This window comes from Mercenaria mercenaria, chromosome 3, assembly GCF_021730395.1.
Source record: "Mercenaria mercenaria strain notata chromosome 3, MADL_Memer_1, whole genome shotgun sequence".
Lineage (NCBI taxonomy): Eukaryota > Metazoa > Mollusca > Bivalvia > Venerida > Veneridae > Mercenaria > Mercenaria mercenaria.
The window spans coordinates 31,678,298-31,702,219 of record NC_069363.1 but is presented as its reverse complement, the minus strand read 5'-3'; the positions used below and the strand labels follow the sequence as shown (position 1 = coordinate 31,702,219).

General features: G+C 35.5%; 1 long non-coding RNA gene across 5 annotated transcripts in view; it reads right to left on the bottom strand.

Moving 5' to 3' along the window:
* Positions 1–23,922, bottom strand: part of LOC123525164 (uncharacterized) — a 37,502-nt gene that overhangs the window by 4,447 nt on the left and 9,133 nt on the right. Inside the window, exons 2-7 of one of the 5 annotated variants that reach the window (XR_008370139.1) lie at positions 11,018–11,097; positions 10,568–10,675; positions 3,638–3,726; positions 1,659–1,756; positions 1,232–1,564; positions 74–247 (exon numbers count right to left, since the gene is read on the bottom strand). This is a non-coding gene — a long non-coding RNA (uncharacterized LOC123525164). Of the gene's footprint in view, positions 1–73; positions 248–1,231; positions 1,757–3,637; positions 3,727–10,567; positions 10,676–11,017; positions 11,098–23,922 lie in introns of all 5 variants that reach the window. The other 4 variants (XR_008370140.1, XR_008370136.1, XR_008370137.1 and 1 more) reach the window with 4 other exon arrangements.

Sequence of the window (23,922 nt, the reverse complement as noted above, 5' to 3'; positions counted from 1 at the left end):
ACGTGCTTGAAAACTGCACTTTGATATAAAACTAACCAAAGAAATGAACTAATTGTACAGAAAAAGTACATACCCCGTTGTGCCTTAGAAAAAGGACCAAGCTGCACCATCCACTTAACCACTGTGAAATCTACAACATGACATCCGTGCACGTGGTTGTCAATATCAAGCATCATAGTTGCAACATCTACAACATTATATCTTCACATGTGCTTGTATAAAACATCCGCCACCAATTTGGAAAAATCTGCAGAGAAAAACATGCAAAAATGGTAACAGAAGTAGCAATGCACACACCTGTTCATGATAAAGAGCAGTGCGATGCATCTGTATACCCTGCTGCGACATTTTTTCCCAAGTACTCCATCATTCTAGTGTAAAAAATAGCTATACAAAACTAAAAGAATACAAGGCAGTCTGAAAGACAGCTAAATCCCCCTCCACTGCTATGGATAGTGAAAGGATAAACCTTTGACCTTAAGCTGTGACCTTGACCTTGAACTGACATGGCTGACTCATGAATTTTGCACAATAACTTGGTGGGTTGATCACTTGACCCAAGTTTCATGAAAATCCTTCAAGGGGTTTAGGAGATACAGAGCTCAAACCTTTGACCTTGAGTTGTGACCTTGACCTTGAGTTGACACAGCTGACTCATGAGTTCTTGATGAGGGGATCATTTGAGCCAAGTTTGATGAAAATCCTTAAAGGGAATTAGGACATACAGAGCAGACACAAAATGGAAGGCTCAAACCTTTGACCCTCAGTTGTGACCTTGACCTTGAATACGAATGGCTGACTCATAAGTTCTGCACATCGCCTTGATGAGGTGATCATTTGACCCAAGTTTGATGAAAATCCTTCAAGGGGTGTAGGAGATAAAGAGCGGACACAAAATGGAAGGCTCAAACCGTTCACCCGAAGTTGTGACCTTGACCTTGAGCCGACATGGCTGACTAATGGGTTCTGCACATCGTCTTGATGAGGTGCTCATTTGACCCAAGTTTTATAAAATTCCTTCAAGGGGTTTAGGAGATATAGAGCGGACACAAAATGGAAGGCTCAAACCTTTGACCTTGAGTTGTGACCTTGACCTTGAGCCGGCAAGTGGTCACTGAAAACGAATTTCTGACAATACAGCAAACACCGAACACAAATCATTACGAAATGAAAACATACAAGATAGAGGCACATATTTATACCCATATTCCTGTTTAAATTCAATTCTTACCTGAATTCATTTACAGGTCTTGGAGCTAAGCGTATGTCACGTGATCGTTTGCAGAATTTCTCTCACTGCTGATTGTAGACGTCGACGTCGGTCATCCATTTATATCAATGGTTAGATGTAAATTAAGTTTCCATGGTAACCCTGTTGAGTATATAGATACAGAAATGCATGTGTAAAAACAGAAACAAATATATCAAAGTGTCGCTACAAGAAATGAAAAGTAAACATACACAACCTATATGCTCCAAAATTTGCTGTATAACTTTTTACATCTGAACGTCCGTCATCCATTATACCATTGCGGGGATGTAGATACAAGTTTCCATGGTAACCCTGTTGTGTATATAGATACAGAAAGGCATGTGTAAAACGAGAAATAAATAAATCAAAGTGTTGCCACAAGAAATGAAAAAGTAAACAAACACACCCTACTGTCTGAAATCTGCTATATAACTTCGTACAGGTTGACTATTACACTACTGCAGCTTCATTGCTTCTATGTAGATGTACGTTTCCATGGTAACCCTGTTGTGTGTATAGATACAAAACTGCAGGTGTAAAAAGAGAAACAAGTCGAAAGATTTCCTGCGGCCAGAAGTTAAACAGAGCAGAAATTGTTATTGATGTTTGTGTGAATACAGTCTAAAAAGTAATTTATGGGTGAAAATCGAGCTTGTTTTTTTTTTTATCGTACCATTACGCTTTAATGTAAGAAATATTACTCCATTCTACGTGTTTTACAAGAAGATCTATGAAATATACATTTCCAAATAAGTCTGAAATACAAAGAATCGCAACAGGAGATAATCTATTTTTAATCTAATCTAAATTTATTTTAATAGCTCTTCTGAAAGTCATTGTTTTGAGCAAAATAACTATATTTCCCTTTTACGTAGGCTGTAACATAGCTTTTATCTCAACTGGTCACATTCCTTGACTATTGAAACACTTTACTAGAGCTGTCACAAATGTGATCTGGACGTCGTTGACATATAGAGTAAAACTATAAGGATCTTACATGCCTGCCTGTGTAAGACGGGGGTTTCCCTACCCGAGGGACAGTGTGGAATGGAAAACCGAGCGTTAGCGAGGTTTTTTATCCATGCTGTCCCGAGGGTAGGGAAAACAGCTGTCTTACACAGACAGACATGTTAGATCATTTTTCTTGCCTATCATGTTCAAAATAGATCGTGGAGACAAATAGGTTTGGGTATTTCCTGACATTATTTATAAAGTTTATGACGCCACAATGGTACTATGTGACGTCACCTTAGTGCACGCTATTTTAGACAAGGTTTTTCCCTAGGGAAAGACAGGAATATCTATCCCCGGCGCGTGCTCGGATAAATGTATACTTTCCCCGCTAGGTAGGCAAGAATATAAGGCTCTTACATGCCTGCCTGTGTAAGACGGGGTAGGAAAACAAAATCATAGGAATCGTAGGAAAACAGCTGTCTTACACAGGCAGACATGTTAGATCATTTTTCTTGCCTATCATGTTCAAAATAGATCGTGGAGACAAATAGATGTGGGTATTTCCTGACATTATTTATAAAGTTTATGACGTCACAATGGTATCAGTACTATGTGACGTCACCTTAGTGCACGCTATTTTAGACAAGGTTTTTCCCTAGGGAAAGACAGGAATATCTATCCCCGGCGCGTGCTCGGATAAATGTATTCTTTCCCCGCTAGGTAGGCAAGAAAACACAGAACCATAATCCAGGAAATTAAAGAGCATTTAAAAATCTCTTATGCACAACTCAGTATCAATATTGATCATTGCTGATAGTTTGAATAAATTATATGAAATAATGAATGAGGAATTCAGATCACAAGCATTTCTCTATATATCATATAGCTCGCCAGCTATATTGCGAAAACGGCGTTCCATAAATGCGATATACCAATCACATATCGGTAAAAAATCACGTGATATCACCCATTCCCCATGTGCTACAGTACTTGTTGCATTCCAATATTCAGGCCGCAGGTAACAAACATATCAAAGTGTTGTCACAAAGAATGAGAAAGTAAACATACACACTCTATATACATTTAAACGTCGGTCATCCATTATACCATTGTAAATATGTAGAGGTATGTAAGTTTCCATGGTAACCCTGTTGTGTGTAAAGATACAGAAAGGTATGTGTACAAACAGAAAAAATATATCAAAGTATTGCCACAAGAAAGAAAAAGTAAACATACAAACTTTATACGCTTAAAATCTGCTGTATAACCGTCGGTCATTCATTTATTTGTTGCCTAGATGTAGCTGTATGTTTCAATGGAAACCCTGTTGAGTGTTTAAGACACAGGACGGCATTTTTAAGAACTGTGACAAAATTTTTCTAGTGGGACCTATAGAGATTCCAAACAAAGAAAATTTGAGAACATACACACCATTTATGGTTCAGACCTGTCAATACCTTCGTCCACCATCGTCCATGATGTATGGCAGTGATCTTTGCCGTTGAACACTAAACCACAACCTAAAATGCACGAAGAAAGAAAACATGATTTTGTTAAACGTAAATGTCTCACTTAGCAATAAAACTGTTTTGCAAAACATGTTTTCATTGAAACATCACTTACATGAGACAAATGACTGAAAATCAGTGAACGATATTTCAGCCAAGCTTCAAAATGAGTGTACATAAGAGCTGTCCAAAAGACAGCGTACTCGACTATTCGGCAACTAAAGTCAAACAAGGGCTATACTTTGGCAAAACTGACATAACTGAGTCATTTTATTATGATATATTACAAATTGATGTGTTATTATGACAACTACTAGCATGCAAACAAAATTTCTAAGAGAAATAAAGGACATAATTTGAATTAATTTCACCAAAGAGCTCTTTAACCTTGTATTTTGTTTTATGAAAAGGCCTAATGTGCAGTTTCAATCGTTACTGCGATACAATATAATACGCGAAACTTTCTAGGTCGAAAACAGACCATAATTTAAGGTGAAGAAGGTGTAATGAACGGGATTTTCAAAAACAAGTTGCACCCTTGATAACATACGTAAATAACAGCAAAAGTTGAAATGACGTTGAAATTTCACCTTTAAGCCTAGTCGGAAATAATTGTGACGTTGCCGTTTTCATGGCGATTAATTTAGTCTCGGGACATTCATTTTACTTAAAAAGTTTGTTTTTTTCCATTTTATATAATCTGCCAGTCGAAACCTTCACGGTGATGTAATTTTCAAATACATACTCCCGCTATTCGCTGAAGGAATGCTTATTTTATGCCAAAATCATGCCAAAATCTTTCTATGAAATTATTGTTTTCGTGCGGAATGACTAAGTAGTGTACAAAAATTGGTCCATAGAATTTTTAAAAAAAACTAATATTATCTTATAAATTTATTTAACTGTAAAATGAGCAAATAAAAATCAGGGGTCACCGACTTCGTTTTCGCAGTATTGTCATAAATTTTACCCTACCCCCATTTTCTCGTGCATTTTTCAAACATAAAAAATCATAAGAAAATCATTTGATAAATCAATGAAATACACTTCTACCAGATAAATGTTAGCCCACAGCGACACTGACTGCACGCGAGTTTGTTAAGTGATAAGTTTGAGGCTGACTCTTTCCGATTAACTAAATTGTAGCCATAAAGCTTAGCATGTGTTGTTCCAAAATCTGACCTCTACGGAAATGACGTTTCTTGTATAAATTGGGAGCATGCATTTACTGGTCCATAGAATTTTTTAAAAATTTATACAATTATTTAAAAGGCATTTCTCAGCAAAATAACGAAAAAAAAGTCCTTGACTACCGACTTCGTTTTCGAGCTACGAAGTCGCAAAAAGTGATAAAGTCTCAAATGGCGCTATGGGCGGCATTTTACGTTGCGCATTTTCCCGCTTTTTTCTGACGTTACGCAAACGTCTTATTACAAAAACTGTGTAATGCTGTTTGCAAATAGATATTTAGCCATTCCGCTTTAAAAAATCTAATATTTTCTAAGACATACTTTCATTCTTGTATTTCCAAATCATTATATTTCATAGTTGTCTTTATCATCTTTTTGATTTAATCATATTTTATTGCTCTTTGATATATTATTACACTTACAATTCAAACATACATAATCAAAGGGCAAAAGGGTCGGACAACAAGTTCTGACAACATTGGAGACTGTCCTTCCCTTAAGCTGTAGTTAGAAAAAACGAACACAAAAAAATAACAACATATACACTCGAGCAATAATACACTACAGATGGCGGATGTACAAGTGTTTATAAGAGAAAAAAGTAATGAAGATGAGAGCACTTATTCATGATGAAAACAGAAAAAAAACAGAACACAGAAGAATAATACAAAGAAAAAAAACAACACTTTCGATGTGATGGCATGAGTCTCTGCGACTGTCACGAGTTGTTAAACGTTTATATAATTTTGAACAATGGTGGATTTATTTAGTCAGATATTAGTAAGATGTTGTTTGGTCTGTTGTTAATATTATGTATTATTTAAACCTTTGTGTAAGTTTTATAAACTTTTGCACTTCGTTGAATATCTGTGAATTTTCCTCCATTGTTAAATCTTCTTTACCAAATAATAATGCGTTAGTACTTAGGGGATGATAGGGGTGTGTGGATGTAAATAATTGGTGTCTTTGATCTCGGAAACGATTGCATTTAAAAAAGAAATGCTCAGCATCGTCAATGCCATAGCCACATTCACACTGAGCTGAATCTCTTAAATGATTTTTAAAAAGATCACCATTTAAACTACTACATCTGTTTCTAATTCTGGCGTGTTAAACAGACAATGTCCTTACACCAGATAAGTAAAACAAAGGAACTTGTGGACGTTTAAATTTTTCTTTGAGACTTGTCTTAAAAGCGTTTAAAGTGGACGATTCTCGAATATTAATTTCTAGATTGTTCCAAGCAGAAATAGCAGATGGTATAAATGATTTGGAAAATATTTCTGTTCTTCTTGCAACTGTAACATAATTATTATCGTTTCTTAAGTTATAAGGAGTAGTTTCTGAAACTTCATGTGGAAGAGAGTATTAAGATAGTCTGGTAAATCGCCGTGTTTTCCTTTATACATTATAGTTAGTTTTTTAATCAACCGACGGTCAGATAATGATACCCATCCTATTCCTTGTAGTAACCTTTCGATCGAAACGGACTTTGTTAAACCTGTAACTAACCTTGCAGCTTCATACTGAAATTTTTCAATATTTTCCTTTTCGTATTCGGTACAACTATCCCAAATTACACTGGCATACTCTAATATAGGCCGCATGTACGAAATGTAAATTTGATTTAAAGTTTTCCTGTTTAATTTAAATTTTAATAATCGCATTGATCCCAATATTTTTGAGACAGATTTAGTTATATTTGATATATGTTCATGCCAAGTACCGTCATCACTTAATGTAAGACCAAGATGTTTATGGTGTTGAGTAAAATCTAACTGAACATTATCAAAATACAAAGTAGGTTTAGGATTATTAGTAAAAGAGCAGTAAAGAACTTCTGTCTTATTTGGGTTAAATGTAACTCACCACTGTTTTGCCCACTCTGTTATCCGTTTGAGGGCTTCATTGAGAGTTAATTCTATATAGTTTGAGTCGCAACTAGTTACAGATAAGGAACTGTCATCAGCAAAAAGACGCGTTAAACTTTCAAGATTTTCAGCTATATCATTAACGTATATCAAAAATAAAAGAGGTCCTAATACTGACCCTTGAGGGACGCCAGCATTTGCATATTTAACATCAGAATACGAGCAACCAACAAAAACTTTCTGACTTCTGGATTCAAGATAACTTTTAAACCATTCGTATAAAATGTCGTTAATTCCATATTGCCGCAATTTAAATAGTAGCCTCTTGTGCCAAACTCTGTCGAATGCTTTTGAAATATCACAAAAAACTATGCATGTTGATTTTTTATCATCAAATGACTTACAAATCTGATGGTATATGTCAATTAATTGATAGACAGTGGAATGACCCGGAATAAAACCTGATTGATATTTATATAAAAGATTATTACTATACATGTGATTATAAACGTGTTTAAATACAACTCTTTCCATTACTTTACCAACACAACTTATTAATGAAATCGGTCTATAGTTAGAAGAAAGGTCAAGGTCACCCTTTTGTACAACGGCATTACAAAAGCTGTTTTCCAACAATTTGGGTAAGAGCATTCATGTATATAGAACGATTGAAAATAATACACAATGGTTTACAAACACTTGCAGCTGTCTCTTTAAGCATACGGTGACTTATTTCGTCTGGTCCACTAGCCTTCTTTATTATTAAATTAAGCAATATGTCACTTATCTCTTGTTCACTAATTAGTATATTACTTAATGCTGCATTCGTTTTCATAGAAAATGGTGGTAAAAAAGCTTGTGAGTCATCAATGGTAGAAACGGAAATTAAATAACTGTTTAACACAATTGCCTTTTCCGTATCAGAGAAAGCATAAGAATTGTCATCTTTTTTTAAAGGAGGAATAAAGTCGCACTTTATATTATCTTTAACCAGCATTTTAACAATGTTCCAGTATTGACGTGGGTTATTAGCACATATATCATTCATAGTAAATTCTAAAGTGTTAAAGAAAACTTGTTTTGCGTGTTTCTTTTGATTGTTTACCTTATTTTTTAACTGTTTATACAAATTCCAGTCATACATTTTATTAGATTTAATTGCACATATTTTTTGTCTGTCGCGTTTGCGGGAAGTTCTTCTTATTGTAGAATCGTACCACAGTCTGTCATTAGGTCTTATTGTAACTTCTTTCCTAGGTATACATTCTTTTGCTAGATTGATAAAGTTTTGAAGAAATAAATCACATACTTCATCGATTGTTCCATTATTTAAAAATGACCAGTCATATGAGTTAACAAGTTCATTTAAACGTATAAAGTCTGCTCTGTTGTAATTCCAAACCCACATTTTGTATGTACTTGATTTTGCTAAATCAAATTTAATGTAAATGTAAGTTGCATAGTGATCACTTATATCTTTTGGTGTTTCATATACACTTGAATTATAAGAAATAATTTTACTCGAAGTTACTATAGGGTCACGGAGAGTGAAAGAATTATTTAATACGCGGGTCGGTTTGTTTATAGCATTCGTCATATCATAGATTGTCATGAGGTCGCGTAGTTTGTGATTGGACAAATTGAGTTGGTCTTCGTTTACATCACCTAACAATACAATATATTTAGATATTTCATAAGCTTTCTCAAGACAAATATCAAGTTTTGTCCAAAATTCTACTGGTGAGTTTGGTGGGCTATACACACACACTACCTACAACAATTGTTTTATCCTTATCTTTTAACTGTACCCAGATATAATCCGACAAAAAGTTTTCAAGTTCTTCGATTCGTTTTGTAATTAGACTTTTAGAGTTATCTAAATTTGCAATTCCAGTAGGTTTGAGGACTGGGGAGCATGATTTGAAGTTTCAATCCAACACATGTATTTGTTACCGAAATAGTGATAGTTGCATGCAAAACTTCATCGAATTTTCTAAGTCAAAAACGGGGATATTTTGAACTAAAATCAAGCAAGAGTAATCTAACTTGGTTACTGCAATAGATTTATGACTGAGAAGCACTGTGTGAAGTTTCAGTTCATTACATATAGATGTTACTGAGATACAGCTGCAGACTTTAACCCAGTGTTTTAAATAAACAAGAGCTGTCGGAGGACAGCAACGCTCGACTATTCAACAGCCTTGTCAACTGAATGAATACAAAATTAGAAAATGAGGCATAATTTAGTAAAGCAAAGCAGGGTTATGGAACCTGTATAGTGCTTATCAGCTCATGACAGTGAACAAGTGTGTGAAGTTTCAATCCATTCCCATTAGCGGGTACTGAGATACCAGCTTACACATAAAAAATTAACCAAAAGCTCCTAAGTTGAAAAAGCGCCATAATTTTATAAAATGCAAAGTAGAGTTATTGATCCTCCATGACAGTAAACAAGTGTGTGAAGTTTCAATCCTTTCCCATTAGTGGAAACTGAGAACCAGCTTATATACAAAAAACTTAACAAAAAAAAGTCGAAAAAGGGGCATAATTTTGACAAAAAAATGAATAGAAAAATGGGACCTGCTTTGTGCATGTCATATCATGACAATAAACAAGTGTGTGAAGTTTCAATCCATTCTCATTAGCATGTACTGAGATACCAGCTTACATACAAAACCTTAACCAAAAATTTCTAAGTCGAAAAAGGGGCATAATTTTGTAAAAAAGCAAAACAGAGTCATGGAACCTGTGCAATGTAAGTCAGTTTGTCGTAGTAAATAAGTGTGAGAAGTTTCAATCCATTCCCACAAGTGGTTTCTGAGATACCAGCTTACATACAAAACCTTAAGTCGAAAAAGGGGCATAATTTTGTAAAACAGCAAAACAGAGTTATGGAACCTGTGCAATATACGTCAGTTTAACACAGTGAATAAGTGTGTGAAGTTTCAATCCATTCCCACTAGTGGTTACTGAGATACCAGCTTACATACAAAACCGTAACCATATCGGGACGCCGACGTGGACGCAGACGCACATGCGAGTCCAATAGCTCTACTATTCTATGAATAGTCGATCTAAAAACGGTAATATTTTGTATTAAATTCAACCAAGAATTATCCCTTTTAGTTATTGCAGTAGTTTTATGACGGTGAAACATTGTGTGAAGTTCAATTTAATGCATAAAAGTAGTTGTTACTGAGGTGCAGCTTGGTAGTTAATTACAAACAACGTTAATCGAAATTCTATGTAGAAAACGGGTCACAATTTGTATAATATTCAACAAAGAGTCATCTAACATAGTTATAACAGTAGGTCTGATGACTGGGAAGCTTTGTGTAAAGTTTCAATCCAGTACATTCAACTGCTACTGAGATATTATCTTGCATATAAAACTTTAACCAAGGAATAACGCCGACGCCTGGGTGAGTAGAATAGTTCTCACTTTTTTTCAAAACGTCGAGCTAAAATGCATTTAGACGAGTGTAAGAGCATAATTTACTAGTATTGCCTTTATATATTCGGGACAAAAAAATGTGAAGATAACATATGAGCCGTGCCATGAGAAAATCAACATAGTGGGTTTGCGACCAGCATGGATCCAGACCAGCCTGCGCATCCGCGCAGTCTGGTCAGGCTCCATGCTGTTCGCTTTTAAAGTCTATTGGAATTGGAGAAACTGTTAGCGAACAGCATGGAGCCTGACCAGACTGCGCGGATGCGCAGGCTGGTCTGGATCCATGCTGGTCGCAAACCCACTATGTTGGTTTTCTCATGGCACGGCTCATTATATACCCGATATGCTCCAAATCTGAAAATACGTCCATCAACAATCTGTATGCATCTTTGTACGGTTTTGATCGTTGCCGTGTTCAGTTATAATCGTTGCGACTGAGACACAACCTAAAATGCAAGAGATAAAAAGCATGATTTTGATAAACGTAATTACCGCACTTGTCATTTAAGCTGTCAAAGCATCAAGAACAATTTTCATGGCAACATCACTTGTATGAGACAAATGGCTCAAAGAAGTCAATGCAAACGAACATTATTATAGAGAAGTAGAATCTAACTGCATGTGAACCATCCATTTCTATCATTATGTAGATGTAGACGTACGTTTCCGATTCCATCATGATGGCATTTGTTAAGTGTATAAATTACAGAAAGACATAGAACAGAAACAAACATATATCATCGTGTTACCTTTAGACATTTCAGACAAAAAGGAAAAAGAAAACATACATGCCCTACATGCTCCAATTTAAAAAACACCCCGTCAATGTTCTGTATGTATTGTCTTTCATCTTTATTACCATGGCAACCTGTGAAATCGCAAAACAACACAACCTAAATGCCTCGCTAACCTGCATTTGTTAATACTTTGTCATTAATTTATGTCATTTATGATACTTTGACAATCAGTAGAAAGACTCATAGTTTGTGTAAAACTTTACCTTCCACAAAGTTTTTCGGGCTTAACCACGGGTGGTAAACGCGCAATCCAATCCCCACTGGGAAGACGCTAAAAATGGGTAGCGCGACTTCCGGTGCTGGTGTTGCGCATCAATATTATACAAAATCGAGTAGGTGGGTTTTTGTTTTTGTAGATAATGACATAATTACGAGTGTTTTCGAAAAAAAGCAAAATGATATTCGACACAAAAATGAATAAAGATCATATGTGTGAAAAACCAACTTATTAAATTAGGAATCAGCACTGTTATCACGAAAACTCTGCTGGCTCGAACTGCCAAAAAAGCATGGAATTATGAAAAATGCATATTTTCTAACTCTTGTGCCTTCTTTCTGGAAATGTGACGCTTCTAATGACCAAACACGTGTAAAACAGTCATGAATATTACATACACTTGAATAAAATGTTGCTTTTGGGGGAAAGATTGGCAAAAGATAATCGGGAATGGGGTTGCGCCCCGGGAATGGAGTTGCGCCTATATATTATATACACTATGATGTATAGAGCAACTCCATTCCCGGTGCGCAACCCCATTCCCGATGGGTTTTTTTTTTTGTCAATTATGTCCCCGTAAGCAGGATTTGAAGCAAATAATTTTGATATTCGTTACTTTATAATAGTTGAGTTATCATAAATAGCATCAGATGTCCTCAGATTAGACATATGAGGTCAGAAACTTCTATTGTTGTTGATTTCATACTTTTTTCACGTTTCGTGTCGCCTGAGTTTTTGTGATAATAGAGCCGAATCATAAATTACAAACCAGATATTTTACACATATGATGTATTATCATATTTGTGTCGAATTGCATTTTGCTTTTTTCGAGGAAATTTATTCTTGTCTCATATTAAGCATAACTTAACATACCTCAATTTCGTCTTTTTTTTACGCACAACACCAGCACCGGACATTGCGCAACCCATTTTAAGCGTATTCCCAGCGGGAATTGGATTGCGTGTTTACCACCCGTGTTAACTATATATATATATATATATATATATATATATATATATATATATATATATATATATATATATATATATATATATATCATAACATAACATTTACAACTCCCACAAACCCATTACGAATATCTCCCTTTTTTTATTAATGAACGCGTATTACCCCCAAGTTTGAATTAATCATAAAAATTCATTTGATAGAATAAATATTATAATATAAAACATGAACTACCTTTAACGCTTATCATGCTGGACACGATTGATTCTACCTTTGCGGCCAGTGCAAATCATGATCAGCCTGCACACTCGTGCAGTCTGCTCAAGATCTGCACTGTTCGCCATTCAGTATCATTTTGGTATGCACCCCTTTTAAACAGTTAATGGTACTGTCCAAATTGAAAGACTGACATGTTCATTACAGCAATTTAGCAGGTTAAGGGTTAAACAAGAGCACCGCCTTGCGGGTGTTGACGCTCATCTGATTTTTTTTGTGTAATAGAAATATTGTCCTACCCATGATTTTCTAAGTCTAAAAAGGGCCATCATTCTTGCAAAAAGCAGGATAGAGTTATGTTTCTTGATGTACAGTGTCCACTTATGATGGTGAAAAACTGTTGCAAGTTTTAAAGCAATAGCTTTGATAGTTTATGAGAAAAGTTGACTTAAACATAATACTCAACCAAGAAAATGATTTTCTAAGTCCAAAAGGGGCAATAATTATTGCAAAAATCAGGATGGAGTTACGCTGCTTGCTGTACAGGGTCAGCTTATGATGGTGAACAAGTGTTGCAAGTTTCAAAGCAATAGCTTTGATAGTTTAAGAGAAAAAGTTGACCTAAACATAAAACTTAACCAAGAAATCTGATATTTTCTAAGTCCAAAAGGGGCCATAAATCTTGCAAAAAGCAGGATGGAGTTATGTTTCTTGCTGTACAGGGTCAACTTATGATGGTGAACAAGTGTTGCAAGTTTTAAAGCAATAGCTTTGATAGTTTAGGATAAAAGCTGACCTAAACATAAAACTTAACCAAGAAAACTGATTTTCTAAGTCCAAAGGGGGCAATAAATCTTGCAAAAAGCAAGATGGAGTTATGTTTCTTGCTGTACAGGGTCAGCTTATGATGGTGAACAAGTATTCCAAGTTTCAAAGCAATAGCTTTGACAGTTTGGGAGAAAAGTTGACCTAAACATAAAACTTAACCAGGAAATCTGATATATTCTAAGTACAAAAGGGGCCATAAATCTTGCAAAAAGCAAGATGGAGTTATGTTTCTTGCTATACAGGGTCAGCTTATGATGGTGAACAAGTATTCCAAGTTTCAAAGCAATAGCTTTGATAGTTTAGGAGAAAAGCTGACCTAAACATAAAACTTAACCAGGCAACGCCGACGCAGACGCCGACGCCGACGCCGACACCGACGCCGACGCCGACAACCGCTCAAGTGATGACAATAACTCATCATTTTTTTTCAAAAAATCAGATGAGCTAAAAAGATAGTTGGCGCATTTTAGATCAATCCTTAAAACAAGGAATTCTGTATATTTATACTGCGCAACCTATAAAACTGAGCTTGAATATCAGGTCCGTTCATCAATGAGCACGTTTTCATCAATCACTTTTTGTTCTTCCTGAGGAGTACCAGTTCTTTAGTTGGAGCTCAAACTAATCAACCATGTACCTGATGTTAAAGGATGTACGAGCGTTTTTTTTTTCGGGATATCCGCCATTTTGAAAAAATGTTTCTTCGAATTTTTTTTAGAACTTTTTTTGCCAGAACATAAAGCTATATAATTAAAATATGGCTAATAATGTGGTTTAAAAAGATTCTAGCCTACTTGCTGCGAAAAAAATCGCCCTTATTTTTGGCTGGCATTGCCTAAAATTGATGTAAGACGTAGAATAGGGTAGGGTCGGTAATTTCCAATATCTATTAATGTAGATCAGGTTGGTTCTGATATTTATCTGACTAATATATTATACTAATGATAAGCTACTTTTTAAAATAGCACTTTATATTATCTAAGAAATATACACTGGCACTAGAACCGCAAATTTAGCTTTGAGTGGTCTATTTTCATAAATATGTGCATTATTTTTCAATTTATAAAGAAATATAAAAGAAATGGTGCCTTATTATATATTACGTCCCACCCTCTGTTCTTATATTAAAACATGGTAATGAACGGAATCCGACATAGCTCCGTTTCGCCGGTCATAACTTTCCGTAGAAATAAGCTATCGCTGATACTCATGTACCGATCGGAAGGTCTTACATTTATTTAACAATGACAACAAGAAATCCCCACCAAAGAATGCTATTTTTGCAGAAATCAAGCGAATTTTATCGCTTTCGGAATTATTTACATCTCGATCACCCATCAACTTCCGCTTTTACCAAGTGCGAGCGATCTCATTGGACGGAACAAAAAGAGTCAAATGGCGCGATATTTGAATGTAAAAAATCCAAACAAACCAGAACAGTATATTTTTCTGTATAACTTCTTTTGGAAAAAGTCATGAATGAGAAAATATCCAGAACGATTTGTCCAACAGAAATAGTATAGTGGTATCCTGCTTTTATGAATAAAATAATATAATTTTTCAATTTGATTTGCCCAATCAATTACATCTTAGTACCACGGCAAATCAAATTGAAAAATTATATTATTTTGTTCATAAAAGCAGGATACCACTATACTATTTCTGTTGGACAAATCGTTCTAGATATTTTCTCATTCATGACTTTTTCCAGAAGAAGTTATACAGAAAAATATACTGTTCTGGTTTGTTTGGATTTTTACATTCAAATATCGCGCCATTTGACTCTTTTTGTTCCGTCCAATGAGATCGCTCGCACTTGGTAAAAGCGGAAGTTGATGGGTGATCGAGATGTAAATAATTCCGAAAGCGATAAAATTCGCTTGATTTCTGCAAAAATAGCATTCTTTGGGTGGGATTTCTTGTTGTCATTGTTAAATAAATGTAAGACCTTCCGACGGTACATGAGTATCAGCGATAGCTTATTTCTACGGAAAGTTATGACCGGCGAAACGGAGCGATGTCGGATTCCGTTCATTACATGATTTTAATATAAGAACAGAGGGTGGGACGTAATATATAATAAGGCACCATTTCTTTTATATTTCTTTATAAATTGAAAAATAATGCACATATTTATGAAAATAGACCACTCAAAGCTAAATTTGCGGTTCTAGTGCCAGTGGAAATATAGAACTAAAAATATTAAAATTAACCAGATTTTCAACGTTTTTTTTCTCTAAATAAATCTCTTAGATGAACGATGACCCAACCCTTCGTTCCATTTTGGGTGTCATTAAAGCTGCAAAATATTTTTAAAACTATAACGTCAGATTTTTTTTGTAGATTAAAATACATTTGTTTACCATTGAAAATAAAGTGGGTTGGACAATTATGTCAACATGTTAAAATGAAAGAGATTTGTTTGTGACATTTATGCTTAAATAGTACTGATATCACCTTGTATTGTATTTATAGTAACCTTGCCACCGTTTTTTCAATTTTACAAAATTTCAGAAATGCTCACTATAAAATTCAAACAAGTTTGGTGACCTGTGCTTTTTCTTTTCTTGTTTGTCTTAGAAACTATATGTTCTTTAAGTTCAGAGAGTATGAAAAATTCCTAACGGTAGAAAAGAAACGATCCTACACCCTTATAACACTGTTAGGCAATCTACAGCCATGTGTACTATTCAATTAGTTCAAAGGAAACTAGTTTTTAATTGCGGAGTTATATTTCAATATACAATAAACTCTACTTTTCAAAAACATAATTATCATTATTTATTCATTTTAGTCTATAGATAGAGAACGATAACGAAAACATTATCGGAAAAGTCGATTATGTCTTTATTGGTAATTTAGGTTTATCATGGTAATTCAGTGTTTTCTTTGTAGTCAATACGATTCAAAATTAGTACAACTATGTTGTCACGGATAATTATGGAAGCCCTGGAGGGACAATTGATTTCCGTACTTCCTACTTCTGACTTCTAACTTTCGCACTTCTGACTTCTAACTTCCACACTTCTTACTTCCGACTTTTTGACTTCTAACTTTCGCACTTCTGAATTTCCAACTTCCTGACATTCGACTTCTGATTTCCAACTTCCACACTTCTTACTTCCGACTTCTTGACTTCTTACTTCCCTTTTCTAACTTCCGCACTTGTGACTTCTAGCTTCCACACTTCTGATTTCTAACTTCCTGACTTCCGACTTCCGCACTTCTGACTTCCAACTTTCCCTCTTAGGAAGTCGGAAGTAAGAGGTGTGGAAGTTGGAAGTCGGAAGTAAGAAGTCAGGAAGTTGAAAGTCAGAAGTGCGGAAGTTAGAAGAAGGAAGTAAGAAGTCAAGAAGTCGGAAGTAAGAAGTGTGGAAGTTGGAAATCAGAAGTCATAAGTCGGTAAGTTGGAAGTCAGAAATGCGGAGGTTAGAAGTCAGAAGTGTGGAAGTTAGAAGTAGGAAGTAGGAAGTCAAGAAGTTGGAAGTGAGAAGTGCAAAAGTTAGAAGTCAGAAGTGGGAAGTACGGAAATCAATTGTCCCTCCAGGGCTTCCATAGATAATGGTTTCACTACCCGATTCCCCTTTTCTCAATAGTGACATTTAACATGTTATTGTAACTATTGTTACAAATACCGTGCGAGAGTAGTAGTTTATTTTGAACAAGTAAATTCGATGAATTGGTATCCCCCGCCGAAAGGGTTTGTGGTGAGGAATGGCAAAAAAATATATCCAGCAAAAAGTTAAGGATGTTAATAAGAAGCAAATAATTTCATTAGTCAAAATCAATTTAACAGAAAACAAATGTTTAATAAAAGAGTACATAATAGATGTATGATACTTTGATCCTGACTTAAGAATTTATTTTGAATGGGATAGACTTACTGTAGTAAGCTTAGCTTTTAAAATTAAATGCAGTTAATTGAAATGGTGAGATTGAAGTTTTAACTGGAACAATAATATGGTTCTTTGTGTGGTTTGGCACCAGGTGTTGCTGTATTAACATGTACATTTGAACTTAAAAGAACAGATGTTCGTAAGAGAAACACAGGTAAGATATCTTGAAACATGGCTGAGGACAAGGTTTTTTGCAGTCACAACTTAATATAATAATTATTTATTTTTTTAGGAGGTGTGGGTGCGGTGGAATTGGAAGGGAAAAAAAAAAGTAAACCAAAATTACATATGTTGATTATAAATATTGATGGAAAATTATAAAAATGAAAAAAAAGGGTAAAAGGGGTGAAAGTTTGGTTTGGGGGGGGGGGGGCAGAGGAATGCATGATCAGTGGTGGGCATGATGGGTGGAGGAGTGAGATAGGGGAATGGTACAACTTGCATGTTGATAAATAATCATGGAAGGTTTGATAAAAATCGAAAAATAAGAAATGAAAAAAAAAAATCTTTTTTTTTTGGAGGGGGTGGGGGGAGGGGGGTGTGACCAAGGCAAGTGGGTGACCAGGTGTGGGTGCGCAACTTCACATGTTTATAATAAATGTTCACAGAAAAGAATGAAAGAAATTTAATGAAATTCTGCCAAATGGTAAATTTGTTATGTACAAATATGTGGATTTTTAGAAAATTAAAAGGCAATAACTCTAAAGTTACAAAAGAAACTCGTTCGAAATTGTGTGTGCACAACCACATTATAGTGCTCTAAATTCTGTTAAAGTTTCATAGTTCAAGGTCAAATATATCAAAAGTAATGATGCAGAAATTGCCATATCTATAGATCTATAGTACCCTATATAGTTAACACTGGAAACTTCTAAGGGCCATATCTCTGGCGTTACTTGGGCAATATGTCTGAAACTTGATGGGTCACATAACCTTATAGTGGTGAACATGTATATGAAGTTTGTTTAAAAAAATTTAAAGAAGGATTTTTTATTTTTTTTTTTTTTGGGGTGGGTGGGGGGGGGGGGTTGGTCGGAAGGGGGATAGGGAGGGATGTAATCAAGGTAAGGGGGTGACCAGGTGTGGGTACAAAACTTCACATGTTTACAATAAATTTTCATGGGAAAGAATGAAAGAAATTTTTATGAAATTCTACCAAATGGTAAGTTTGTTATGTACAAATATGTGGATTTTTATACAATTAAAGGGCAATAACTCTTAATTTACATATAAATCCAAACGAAATTGTGTGTACACAACCACATTATGGTGATCTAAATTCTGTTTAAGTTTCATAGTTCTATGTCAAATATATCAAAAATTATGATGCAGAAATTGCCATATTTATAGTACCCTATATAGTTAACACTAGAAATTTCTAAGGGCCATAACTCTGGTGTTACTTGGGCAATCTGACTGAAACTTAACGGGCCGCAAGAACTCATAGTGATGAACATGTATATGAAGTTTTAAATAAATATTCCCAACCATTTCCTAGATATGGCTCTGGACGGACGGACGGAAGGACAGACGGACGGACAACGTCAAAACTATATCCCTCCGACTTTCGTCGAGGGATAATAAGGTTAATTGTATAAACAGAGCAGTGCCGTGTGCACTCAGACAAAATGAATAAATGATAATGTGCAAGACTTATAGAAAAAGTAACTGTGTTTCATCGATAACAAAAAATATCTACACACCGGCGATATCAGCTTTGAATCAGAAGCAATTGTGTTGATGATGATATTATAAACAAGAGATGTCCGTAAGACAGCCAATGCTCGACTATTCGAATTGTTGTCCCAGAAGCAGGGATATTACACTAAATGTTAAAATATTACATACAATTTCCGATAGAGACTACAGTCAAGAGAAGTAACAGCAGCTCTTCTGAACGATGTTTTAACAAGAGCACCGCCTGCGGGTGCAGACACTCATCTGTTTTTTTTTTCGTCCCGGTATAATAGAAATATTGTCTTTACCATAATTCTCTAAGTCCAAAAGGGGCCATAATTCTTGCAAAAAGCAATGTAGAGTTACGGCACTTGCTGCGCAGAGTCAGCTTTTAATGGCGAATGAATGTTCTAAGTTTTAAAGCAAAAACTTTGACCGTTAAGTAGTAAAATTGACCTAAATGCAAAACTTAACCAAGAAATCCGATATTTTTTAAGTCCAAAAGGGGCCATAATTCTTGCAAAAAAGCAAACAATGTAGATTTATGGGTTTGCAGCTTTTGATGGCGAATAACTGCTCCAAGTTTCGAAGCAATAGCTTTGACCGTTAAGGAGAAACGTTGACCTGAACATAAAACTTAACCAAGAAATCTGAAATTTTTTAAGTCAAAGAGTGACCATAATTCTTGTAAAAAGCAGGATAGAGTTATGTTTCTTGCTGTATATAGTCAGCTTTCAATGGCAAACAAGTGTTGCAAGTTTTAAAGCAATAGCTTTGATAGTTTAGGAGAAAAACTGACAAACACAAAACTTAACTAAGAAACCTGATTTTCTAAGTCTAAAATTTAAAGTGGCCATAATTCTTACAAAAAAGCAGGATGGAGTTATGTTTCTTGTTGTACAGATTTAGCTGCTGATGGTGAACAAGTGTTGCAAGTTTCAAAGCGATAGCTTTGATTGTGTAGGAGAAAAGCAGACCTAAACATAAAACTTAACCAATAAATCTGATATTTTCTAAGTCCAAAAGGGCCATTATTCTTGCAAAAAGCAGGATGGAGTTATGTTTCTTGCTGAAGAGAGTCAACTATTGATGGCGAACAAGTGTTGCTAGTGTTGACCTAAACATCAAACTTAACCAGGCAACGCTTACGCCGACGCCGATCAAATGACAATAACTCATTTTCCCCCCAAAAGTCTGGTGTTGAGCTAAAAAGGTATGGAAAATAGACATTATTTTTTTTTTTTGGGGGGGGGGGGGGGGGGGGGGGATTGATGACCAGATGAGGTTACAAAACTTCACATGTCAATTATAAACATTGATGGAAAATATAAAAAAAAACTGTTGGAAGAGGGGGGATGGATGCATGAGTGGGGTGGTGGGGATGATGGGTGGAGAGCGAGGTGGGGGAACGGTACAACTTTGCATCTTTTTTTTCTAAAAAATCAGATGAGCTAAAAAGAAATAAAAAATTGGGGGGAGGGGGTGTGACCAGGGCGTTAGGGGTGCCCGGGGGTACACAATTTCACATGATAATAAATGTTCATGGAATAAGAGCTGTCCGTAAAACAGCCAAGCTCGACTATTCGAAATGTTGTCCCAGAAGCAGGAAAATATTACCCAAAATGTTTTTTAAACATCAAAAGAGTTTTAAGTTCAAAAGGGGACATAACTTGACCAAAATGCATATTAGAGTTATGGGACTTGATGCTATCAACTAATTTTTAACTAGGTTGGTAACTGATATAGAAAATGAAAAAATAAGTTTCAAACCTATATGCCTTTAAGTAATATCTGTATGTACTTGCACGCAAAACTTTAACCAGGATTGTCTAAGTTCAAAAGGGGGCATAATTTGGCTAAAATGCAGGTCGGAGTTATGGGACTTGATGATATCAACTAGTTTTATAACCCCAAAGACAGATATTATGTTTCAATTTAATATCTGCATTAGTTTTGGAGATAGTAACTTTCATGTAAAACTTTAAACACGATTTAAAGTCCAAAAGGGGGCATAATTTGCCCCAAAAATGTCAGAGTTATGGAACTTGACCCAGTGAGATTGGTAATTTATCTAAAAAAAGAAAAATAAGTTTCAAATCTATATGCCTTTTAGTTATAGCTGTATGTACTTGCACGCAAAACTTTAACCAGGATTTTCTAAGTCCAAGTGGGGGCATAATTTGGCTAAAATGAAGGTCAGAGTTATGGGACTTGGTGCTATCAACTAGATTTATAACCCCGAAAGCACATGTGTAGTTTCAATTCAATATCTGCATTAGTTTTGGAGATAGAAACTTGCTCGTAAAACTTTAACTAGAATTTTCTAAGTCCAAAAGGGGGCATAATTTCCTCAGAATACATGTCAGAGTTATGGAATTGACCCAATGAGGTTGGTAATTGATCTAGAAAAAGAAAAAATAAGTTTCAAAGCTATATGCCTTTAAATTACAGCTGTATGTACATGTACTTGCATGCAAAAACTTAATCAAGGTCTGATGCCGACGCCGACGCCAAAGTGAGTAGAATAGCTAGACTATTCTTCGAATAGTCGAGCTAAACAAGAGCTGTCAGTGGACAGCGCGCTCGACTATTCTCAGTGCTTGATAGTATAATATAAGCAATGAGTAAAACTTTAACATAACAACAAGCATATGCTAAGTTGAAAATGGGCCATAATTTAGTCAAAATTCTTGATACAGTTGCTTCCTCCTTTTTACAGAGTAGGGTCATGATGGTAAATAAGTGTGCAAAATATGAAAGCAATATCTCAATGGACTTTGAAAATATTTGAGGTGGTACGCAAACTTTAACATTTGTGTGACGCTCACGTTAACGCTCACGCCGGGGCGAGTAGGATAGCTCCCCTATTCTTCGAATAGTCGAGCTAACAAAAGCTGTCACAGGAGACAGCGCGCTCGACTATTTCGATGCTGGAAAGTGAAACTGGGCACATCTGAGGAAACTAGAGCTGTCACTGGAGTGTTTAATGACTCCAACTGTGGATGAAGATATTGCACAATAGCCTGAGCCTGTGTCAAAACTATCAACTTAAAGTAATAAGAGAGGTAAAGATAAAATGTATCAAAACACTATGTATATCCTAAGCAAAAAGGGGCATAATTCATTAAATATTGGTGCAAGAGTTATGCACCTTGTGTCATATGGTGTGGGTGATGATGTTTTAAAACTATTTTAAGTTTGAATCAAATCCATTCAGTAATAACAGAGACAGAGTGAAAGTGCATCAAAACTTTAATACAAAATTCTAAGTAAAAAGGGGGAATAATTAATGAAAAACTGGTGCCAAAGTTATGCACCTTGCGTCATATGGTGTGGATGATGATGTTAAACAACTATTTTAAGTTTGAATCAAATCCATTCAGTAATAACAGAGACAGAGTGAAAGTGCATCAAAACTTTAACCTAAAATTCTAAGTAAAAAGGGGAAATAATTCATGAAAAATTGGCCCCAGAGTTATGTACCTTGTGTCATATGATAAGGGTAATGATGTTAAACAACTATTTTAAGTTTGAATCAAATCGATTCAGTTATAACAGAGGTAGAGTGAAAGTGCATCAAAACTTTAATACAAAATTCTAAGTAAAAAGGGGGAATAATTCATGAAAAAATGGTGCCAGAGTTATGCATCTTGTGTCATATGATGTGAGTGATGATGTTGAACAACTATTTTAACTTTGAATCAAATCCATTCAGTAATAACAGAGATAGAGTGAAAGTGCATCAAAACTTTAACCTGAAAATCTAAGTGAAAAGGGGGGATAATTCATGAAATACTGGTGCCAGAGTTATGGCCCTTATGTCAGATGATGTGGATGATGATGAGGAATAAGTATTTCAAGTTTGAATCAAATCCATCAAGTAATTACAGAGATATGTTAAAAAAGAGAAAGTGTAAAAAAACTTTAGCCAAGGTGGGGACGCGGAAAGGCGCCGACGCCGACGTCGGGGCGAGTAGGATAGCTCTCCTTATTCTTCGTATAGTCGAGCTAAAAATGAAAGAAGTTAAATGAAATTCTACCAATTTATTATAGTTTGATATGTACAAATATGTGGATTTTTAAACAATTAGAGGGCAATAACTCTGGAGTTAATAAAGAGATCCTGACGAAATTGTGTGTGCACTACCACATTGTGGCAACGTTAAATGTCGCAACGCCTCTAAATGTCGCAACCACCGTTAAATGTCGCAAGGTTGACGTTAAATGTCGCAACTACCGCTAAATGTCGCAAAATTGTCGCCGCTAAATGTCGCAGCTTTAACGTTAAATAACGCAAAAATTTTCCCACCGTTATATGTCGCAAAACCAACGCTAAATGTCGCACTTTCTATTTGTCACTGTGACTATCAATTCCTTGTGTATATTTACTTTTTTGAGGGAAGAAAAATTAACAGGTTTATGTAGTTTTATTTACAAATAATTATCTTAATGATAAGTGCTGTTACGTATAGCAACAAGCGGGCCTTGTTGGCCCTAGATCGCTCACCTGAGTTCCACACCTTGCTTGAACAGTCACGCAAGAAAAATATTTATTATTTTGTAATAGGGCCAGTGTTTTAGGACAGAAATATTCCGAGGTTTCTTGTAACTAAATACGATTTGGTAGTGATGTTGTATGTTTGTGGGGCTTGGGTTTGGGTGGGGGACGGGTTGAATAACGAAACAGAAAATCTAAGACACAAACACACAGCACCAAGAAAATTAATAGAAAATATAAATATTTACATTTCTGAAGGGGTTGGGGTTGGGTGGGGTGGGGAGAGAGGGGTGGGGGTATTTTAAGAGACTAAAAGTAAAATAATATCAAAATTCCCGCTTTAACTGAAAGAATGTACAGAGGGCCACATAGGATCTTTCTCCACCATTGAAACTTGATAGTCACCTTATGACTTTAAATGTAAACATCCAAACAAAAAAATAGAATCCATGGCTGGTTAATAGAAAATCTTCGTTTTCTACAGCTGGTACTAAACACAGTTACAGTCTTCGTGTCGCGTAGTTAAACATTCTGTTGTGTAACAGGCCTGGATTGCGGCCCGAGTCGATCCCCAATCCCTAACCCCACCCTAGTTGG